General features: G+C 33.5%; 1 long non-coding RNA gene across 2 annotated transcripts in view; it reads right to left on the bottom strand.

Moving 5' to 3' along the window:
* Positions 1 to 1,532: 1,532 nt before the first annotated feature.
* LOC117113750 overlaps positions 1,533 to 9,630 on the bottom strand; it is a 22,560-nt gene continuing 14,462 nt past the window's right edge. The window contains exons 2-3 of one of the 2 annotated variants that reach the window (XR_004446246.1): positions 2,098 to 2,297; positions 1,533 to 1,596 (exon numbers count right to left, since the gene is read on the bottom strand). This is a non-coding gene — a long non-coding RNA (uncharacterized LOC117113750). Of the gene's footprint in view, positions 1,597 to 1,984; positions 2,298 to 9,630 lie in introns of those variants that run through there. The other variant, XR_004446245.1, reaches the window with a different exon arrangement.

The raw sequence follows: 9,630 nt of genomic DNA on the forward strand, positions 1-9,630 counted from the left end.
CCGTCATTTGGTCCAAGGCCATTAATAAAACTCCTTATGATTTTCATCTGAGGTAAACTTTATCAAAAATGTGGCTTTCACTATTTAATGACTTTCATCATTTCCTCATAATGTGTCTCAAATTATTCTTTTAAGTTTCATTCACCAATTGTTTACCAGTTTCTTGAGGAATTCCTCATGGACAAATGTTAAACATATGAGGTTTGTTTTTTTTTTCTGATCATTCTTTATGTGTTATTTCCAAGCTTTTGTAATATGCTTATGGCACAGTTCTTTATAGGATGTACATGCTTGATAAACTAGGAATTCTTCAAATTAATGTCGACAATATTTTAGCTTGAAGTCATCTGAATAAAATGTAACTCGATACTCCAAAATGTGAAACAAGTATTTCGCCAGATCTATGGCTCAAATATAATAGTTCGTATCTCTTCCCGTATTATTTATTTAGTAGATCTATACTTTCTGAGCAGAATTTGAAAAGACAATAAACTCCAATATCTTGGAACATAAATCAGCGAAAGAGAAAGATTAAAAACTTCAGTCAAAAAGGTGAAGTTAAGGGTACCTTGAATTTTAGAATGGATGTGGAATATAATCTGGACTTAATGATTTATGCGGGTAAAGATAGGAAAGTGCCTTTATTACCTCTTCAGTGTAGATAAACAATATTATTGAAACGGTGGATATTCTATCAGACCGTTGCATAAATTGGAGACAGTTGTCAGGAGACTATTTGTAGGTTTTGTTGAAAGATTAAGAAATGATGCTTAGTAGTTGTATTTCATTATTGATGAACTAAGGTGAATATAATATTAATTAAAATATTAATAGCAATTTTAGGCTATTAAGAAAATAACAAATTACAATGCAAGCCATATTAAATGGAAGAACTGGCCTAACAGTACACACTACACTATTTCAAGTTACACAGCTAACAAGAAGTAGCCTAAAATAAGTTGAGCAAAGAAGTTAAACAGAAACCGAGCTAGTTATTTTCGGATTAACTGGTGACGTGCTACCAACTGAAATTTATAGCAATTTTTTATTTGCATTAACTTCATGTTAAATATTTGACATGCACTTTAAACTGTAGAATGGCTTATTGTTCCCATGATGGATGATGCAATGAGGAAATTTACATTTTACGTACGAATAAGTCATAACTCAAATACATTTCAGGCACCGACTTTTCGACACGTGCCTATTCCTGGCCCTGTTCTGATTGGATAATTGCTAAGTTTGATTGACACTCCGGAAAGGTCTATCGTAGGCAGCAGTACGGACGCTCAAGTCTGATCAGCTTGTTTCAGGAGTTGGTGTATTTCTGTTTGAATGTGTATCATTTTAAACTTTTCATTTTATATGATTTCATAACACACATTATATTCATTTGAAGAAAGATTTTTCTGTGGTCATTAGATACAGACTCATTCATATACAATGTGTGAACTCTTTCACCCTCGGGAAGTATTACTAATTGTGCACACACATCAGTACCTGTCTCTTATACACATCTAGATGTGTATAAGAGACAGGCATACATCATACAAAAAACCCTGCCTCCATCAGTACGAGGCGCAGAGTGGCCGTAACCTGAAAAAAAAAGGAAAAAAAGAGAAAATAGTTGATCTACGATTCATGTAATTTAAATCATTTCTTCATCTGCTTATTAGTTATTAAACTATTCATATTTCGTGAAACAAATAATAACATATTCCATTCATACAATTAAAAAATATTTTAATAAATAACAAATATTGGCAATTTAATTAACAATAATTTAAAATAATCCCCTATTTATAATAATAATGGAAACATAAATAACAAACAGGCCTATTATGTTAAATAATAGGCCTAATAATAAAAATAATAATGATAATAATAATTTTGTTATTAATATATATATATATACATATATATATATACATATATATATATATACATATATAGAACTATATATATATATATATATGTAGAACTGGGTATGTATGTCTCATGTTTTTACAAGCCTATACAAATAAAGGTGTAATATTATTTCAATCACCTATATATAAGTAAACTTATAGTATATTGATTAAATTGGATATTGAGTACCGGTATATCTTCACAACACCCTTAAGTATCGTGTGCACTGGCACAAGCGCGTCAACAGCATTAGGCTATCGTTTGATCTAGGTTCCAATGTAACGGTTCACATGTTTCATTATGTCAATATATAATGTAAGATTCACACCATGGCATTTTGAACATCTGTAGTTGGGGTCAACTACTTCACTGCTCCACCTCACCAGTTCCTGTCAATCATAAAACATTTCCTAACTTCAATGTCTATTAAATAACAGTTGTGTTATATCATCAGACAGCTTGATAACTATAAACCTAGGCACCAAGTGCTTGTACACCCTGCAGCCTACGGAATTCAATTTCATAGGCTGCAGTTGTGAGCTACGGGGTTCAGTTGAGCAGTTAAAAAGTAACGGGTGGAGAGGGGAGTTGCTATTTTGATCTTGTTTAGTGGGGGGAAAGTAAATAATGTACTGCCACACTGTACTGTCATTCACTATAGCGATTCATTTATTTATAGATATAATCCATAACGGGGAATTCGGTGTTTAATGTACACAAATTAATTCTCATTTTCACTTTACAATTGATTTGTTTCTTTATTTTCATGTACTATTAGGCCTATCTTGATTATGTTTTCTTGCATGGAACGATTGGAATAACTATGCATCTTTGCATGGAGGTTTAGCAATAGATTTTATACCTTCCATGATCCATGTAAGGACCGGTTGTTGTAACATGGGATTGGTTATATTTTGTTGAGAAATTGTGAATATTTTGGGTTTTCGTTTTTCACCATAGGGCCTACTACTTTTGTTTTGATTGTTTGGTTATACTGTAAGGTTATTGATGTAGGCCTATGTTGCTTAATGCACCGTCAGATTTGACGAGTGTCAATGTCCTATAAGCGTACGTTCAAATAACTAGAATATCATGTAAATAACACAAACAGGAGGCAACAGTTTTGAAAGCAATTGATAACAAATTAATATAGCTAGACAAAACTGTGGAAACACATGCCGCCTGAATTTGTACCTATGCTACAACGCAACTCGCAATATTTCGATTGGTACGTTACCTTATTTGTCCTAAAGATTATATCAAATAAAGGCACAGTAATGTAGTAAGATGACTGACAATGATTAAAAATTGATCGTATTTTTCAGAAATTAATGTCAAATTAGGCCTACAGCTCTAAAGCTAACTTGAAAACTACCGTACCATGTTCGGGTTATGAGAACCAAGTCTTCTCCGATAAAAACTTAAAATGGAGGTCCAGTGTATACATCTGGCTCGTGTGCACTTTTAAGAACCATTGCATCTTTCGGAAGAGTAATTTGGTTACCCCGATGTTATAGTTCATTTCATCCCCTGTCGTTCTGGAATGATGTGAACATGTTGCTACCAAGAAGCGCCTCTTTACTGCTGCTATGTGTGGTCACGGACCACGCCCATACACAATTCAGTACATATGCTGCAAGTTATGGGTTATTCTACTTTGCCCTTTAGCTTTGTAATATTACACAGGATAATGCATAAAATACCAAGGTAACATTTCAAACAGTACTACTGTAGGTCATTAATAGTAAAGTATAGGCCTTTTTTTTTTTTATTAGAACCAGTAAAAGTTTGCGCAGGCTCAGTGTTCTTACTTTTTTGACAATTTCAGGCTCAATGTTCTTATTTTGTTCTTATTTTTTACGCATTTTTCAAACATGGAAAATTATTATTTTACATCAGTATATTATCACTGTATACTGTATTATAGAGGGGACTATTACATACTGCAAATAAGGTACAGATAAGAATTGTTAGATTTTTTCTATTTTTTCTAATTTGACATTTTTTTTAGACCTCAGTGACATTATTAGTGATAGTCTTCGGCATCGTGTTTGCTGTCGTCTCTGCGGCCGCAACACCCACGCAATGCCAGTCTTTGTCTGTAATAAGGTCAATAATATAATTTATTATAATAAAATAGGTAGTCGTGAGCCGAAATAATATACAGTATACTAAAGATGAGATACTGGTACTGGTACGGGCATTTACTGTATAATGCGCCTCTTCCTTGTGGTTATAAAGAACAGTTCTTTTTCCTGGTCATTGGGTCCACATGCTAAGTGCTGCAGGAGCTGGCAACCCCACCAGGTTCCCATTTATACTCCTGGGTGAGGAGAAGCAAAGCAGATAAAGTGTATTGCTCAAGGACATAAGCGAAATGTACAGCGAGGGATTGAAACCCCGACCTCAGACTAACACATTTTAATAAAATTACTTGTTTATTTATTTATTCGGAAACTACACTTTTATATAAGTGGCAATCTCCCATAAGGAATGCGGGTCCAAGAAAAACAAAAAACAAAAAAAAAAAAAAAACAACAAAAGAACAAAAAAAAAAAAGAAAAAAAAAAGAAAAAAAAAACACAAAAGAACACTTTATATAAATAATTAAAACTATTTACAAAAAAATTAACCTACAAAAAAGCTAAAATAAACATTCACAAAACATAACAAAGCATAATTACATACCCTCCCCTACCCTACCCGCCACACGAGAGCGCATAGGCGTTACGCCACTGGTTGTATCTCAGAGGACAATGTGTATCATTTTAAACTTTTCATTTTATATGATTTCATAACACACATTATATTCATTTGAAGAAAGATTTTTCTGTGGTCATTAGATACAGACTCATTCATATACAATGTGTGAACTCTTTCACCCTCGGGAAGTATTACTAGTTGTGCACACAAATCAGTACCAGGGGTGGATCCTGTAGGGGGAACTGGGGGAATGTGCCTCCACCACGTTTTGCCACTAAATTTTAAAAAATTCAATGCATAATAATATTGTTATGTGCTACTCACTTATCTATTCTGGAACTGTCGCTCCCGCCCCCACCCCGTTTGAAAAATTCTGGATCCGCCCTGTTAATTTGGCACAACCTTCAATATTCAATCATTATGGTATTAGTAAAAGTAGTAGTAGCAACAGCAGCAGTTGTAGTAGTACTGTAGTAGTAGTAGTGTAACAAAAATCTGACCCCTTATTGACCCAGATTTACAAATCTCAATGTGCTGTGTGTGTGTCTTTTTTTCGTCGTTTATATGTAATTCTTTTATGTATACATTACATAATTTAATTGTATTTATTATGTGTATAAACAAGCATCGATTAAGCTTAACATATTATTATAATATATTTATATTGTATGTTAACTGGTGACGTGTCATGACGTAATATCACCGACAGCAGGCCGTCTCCATATGCAATATAGTACACGCACCTAACAGACATTATCACTGTATTTAATCATGTCAATATTTCAGTTTAATATAATTGCCGTCACAAGGGGTATCATTGATAATGACAGCGAAAGCTCCCAGGCCTGGTTCGACCGCGACTGAAGCTGCTTGCACATATGTAACATGAGGCTGCCGGCACCTTGACTTCTGACGATTATAGGTGGAAATTGACTCCATATTCTCCAAAATGGCAGACATAGGTGTAGTGTATAGATAAAAAAGAATCGGTCCAAGGGCCGATCCTTGGGGGCAGACTAAATTGCAATGTGGACGTCCTGTCTCTTATACACATCTAGATGTGTATAAGAGACAGTGTACACCCTGCAGCCTACCGAATTCAATTTCATATGCTGCAGTTGTGAGCTACGGGGTTCAGTTGAGCAGTTAAAAAGTAACGGGTGGAGAGGGGAGTTGCTATTTTGATCTTGTTTAGTGGGGGGAAAGTAAATAATGTACTGCCACACTGTACTGTCATTCACTATAGCGATTCATTTATTTATAGATATAATCCATAACGGGGAATTCGGTGTTTAATGTACACAAATTAATTCTCATTTTCACTTTACAATTGATTTGTTTCTTTATTTTCATGTACTATTAGGCCTATCTTGATTATGTTTTCTTGCATGGAACGATTGGAATAACTATGCATCTTTGCATGGAGGTTTAACAATAGATTTTATACCTCCATGATCCATGTAAGGACCGGTTGTTGTAACATGGGATTGGTTATATTTTGTTGAGAAATTGTGAATATTTTGGGTTTTCGTTTTTTACCATAGGGCCTACTACTTTTGTTTTGATTGTTCAGGCCGTCTCCATATGCAATATAGTACACGCACCTAACAGACATTATCACTGTATTTAATCATGTCAATATTTCAGTTTAATATAATTGCCGTCACAAGGGGTATCATTGATAATGACAGCGAAAGCTCCCAGGCCTGGTTCGACCGCGACTGAAGCTGCTTGCACATATGTAACATGAGGCTGCCGGCACCTTGACTTCTGACGATTATAGGTGGAAATTGACTCCATATTCTCCAAAATGGCAGACATAGGTGTAGTGTATAGATAAAAAAGAATCGGTGCAAGGGCCGATCCTTGGGGGCAGACTAAATTGCAATGTGGACGTCACAGATGATTCGACCGCGACTGAAGCTGCTTGCACATATGTAAAATGAGGCTGCCGGCACCTTGACTTCTGACGATTATAGGTGGAAATTGACTCCATATTCTCCAAAATGGCCGACATAGGTGTAGTGTATAGATAAAAAAGAATCGGTCCAAGGGCCGATCCTTGGGGGCAGACTAAATTGCAATGTGGACGTCACAGATGATTCGTCATTTATACGGACGAAACACTTGCTCTGGTGCAGGTATGAATGGAACCAACTGAGTGCTGTGTCTGTTACTCCAAACTGTGATTGAAGCCGACTCAGAGGTATTGTGTAGTCGACAGTATCAAACGCTGCAGACATGTCCAACAATACAAGTATTGTGATCTTTCCACATGTGCCAGCAGTTGCTGTGAAACCAGTCGTTCAAGTATTTTTGCAATGAAACTAAGGTTAGAGATTGGACGACAGTTTTTAAGGATATTTAGATCCAGACTAACCTTCTTGATGACAGGACGATTTTGAGCAATCTTTAATGATGGTGGTACTTTACCGGTGAAAGTGAGGTATTAACGATCGATGTCAGAGATGAAATTAGTTCCGGAATACATTTCTTGAGAAGCTCTGATGGCATAGCATCAAGGTCGCAGGTCTTAAGCGGGGCGTTTGAGAAGACACTTTCAACATCGGTTTCCATTACTTGGCAAAACTGCTAAAGTAAACACCAGGCATTAGCGGCTGAAGCAATGTACAAGACGAGTTGTCTACATTTAAATCCTTCCGGATATTTTTAATTTTCTCAGTGAAGTAAGAGCAGAATATATTAGAGAGAAATTCATCGGAAACATGATGTGGTAATGGAGATGCAATCTTTTTATGCAGGAGCTTGTTACTGACTGACTCTTAGCATTTTTTATAAAGAGGTTATTGTAGTAGGTTAGCTTTGGCTTCGACAATCATTTCCTTCAACTCTTTCTTCTGTTCTCTATAGATTTGATGGTCAAGATGCGACTTTCTCCAAAGTTTCTTAAGTTTCCTGCGTGTGGTCTTGTCATGCCTGATTAGTGCCAACAAATTTTCACAAAAACCTTATGCAATAATGACAAAATGATTATTATTGTTTATTTTCGGTAAATATTTCAGCCGCTCAAATTTTCTTTCCTATTTTTCATTCTTCCAATGCTTCTTCCGTTTTTTTTTTCGTTAAATTTAATTTAATATACTAATACATATTTACGCATACTATTTATATAAATATATAAATAAGTATATCATTCGATACATATTTACATATTTTAACTGGACTCTAGAATTAGGCCTGTGTATACATTGTGTCTGTATTTAACATAATTCAATCTTATTGCTTTATTTAAATATTATCAAATATTATTGTACTTTAACGATTTCATTATTACATATAATATATTTTTCAAATAAATATCTAAACAATTTTAATTAATTAGATATAAATTCACGTAGATTAGATCAATAAAAATGGACATATTAGTAATCCTAGGGAACAGTGAAATTACCTGGTTCCCTGATAATCCTTATCTATTCATTAACAAGAATATTTTTTTCAATTTTCTAATTAATTTTATATAGCTGGAGTTAGTTTCGACTTGGGCAAACCTTGTTAAAAAGGTACACTTTCTCCATCAAAAGGTTTTTTTTTTATGAATGGAATGACCTGTTCGAAGCACGAACTCATGTAGACCAAACCCAGTACCGTACTGTTACGATTTTTAATTGTGCGGAAAATCCACTCACGATTTGTCAGTATTACAGACTTAAGTCCTTGCTTGTACAAAAATTGTATAGGCCTAGGCCTATTGCTTAGCTCTGAGTTTTTTGTTGCTTGTCGGGATGGTAAATTGGTTCTCCTCGCTTTAATCATAATTTTTGATCTCCTGAATATTGTGCATAATAGAATGTGAATTTGTTAATCAATTCGTAATGAAGTTGAAGAAAATAAAATGTAGAAGATGTGAATTTGTTTTTGTCTTCCACTAACTTTTGTCCATGTCTTATTATGCTTGAAATTTCTTCAAAATTGTTATATTATTATAGATTTTAATCTAAATTATTATCCATTTCCATTCTGTAAGTACCGTAGTGGAATCCCTGCTGTGGAGTGGATACAATTGAAAAAGGAAGCAATGGATTATTATAATCGTCAATGTGGCTACCACCATCGTCATCATCGTCGTCTTACTGTCGTCGTCAATTTTATCATCGTAATTATCTTCATAATATTAATTATTGTATAATGAATTATTGATTGCTTTTATTATTATTATTATTATATTATTATTATTATTATTAATTACTATATTATTTTTAATTATTATACTATAATTATTTTTAATAATATTTTATTACTCAATATTTATTATTATTATTACGCCTATTATTTGTATTATATTATATACATATATAATGTTTATATTGTTATTATTTATTTATAATATATAGGCCTGTTTATTATTTATGTCTTGGCTAAACAAAATAGTGAGTTAATTAATGCAAACTAACATTGCATTATTAATGTAATTTGTGTAATGATTTTTTTAACGTTTGAATATTTAATTTTAAAAGAATTTCAAAATACACATAATGTATAAATATACACTTTTTTAATACACTGTTTTCCTATAGAATTTTATTTATTAAATAAAATTAACAAAATTATATCATAATCAGTTGATATTATATATAGAGCGAATGCAACTCAGACTGGTATGCAACACTAGTCTATTTTTCGGCTTCCATCTGAATTCTGCCGCTTATTACGAACGATACTTTTGCTTTTCATACCGTCTGCTTCGTTGATTTCCTTAGACTCAAAAACCATAAGTTTCTACCATAAAAAAAATATTTGGTTAAATTAATTTAATTATATGCATTTTATACACAATTATGTAGGAATATTAGTTGAATTTAACTAAATTTGCATACCCTTATTATCTACGTATTTATGATCTAAATATTTAACCGTTTGTATACCAGGCCAATACACACAAACGATTAATAATTGATTGCGATTGAATTTCAGGAATCGTCTGGATGTTTTGCCACATGAAGTAAAAAATATAGATGCAGGAGACAAAATACACCTTACACACACACACACATACAC

The sequence above is a fragment of the Anneissia japonica genome, unplaced genomic scaffold (genome assembly GCF_011630105.1).
Source record: "Anneissia japonica isolate Jap-2015-1 unplaced genomic scaffold, ASM1163010v1 scaffold718_len1063573_cov188, whole genome shotgun sequence".
Taxonomy (NCBI): Eukaryota; Metazoa; Echinodermata; class Crinoidea; order Comatulida; family Comatulidae; genus Anneissia; species Anneissia japonica.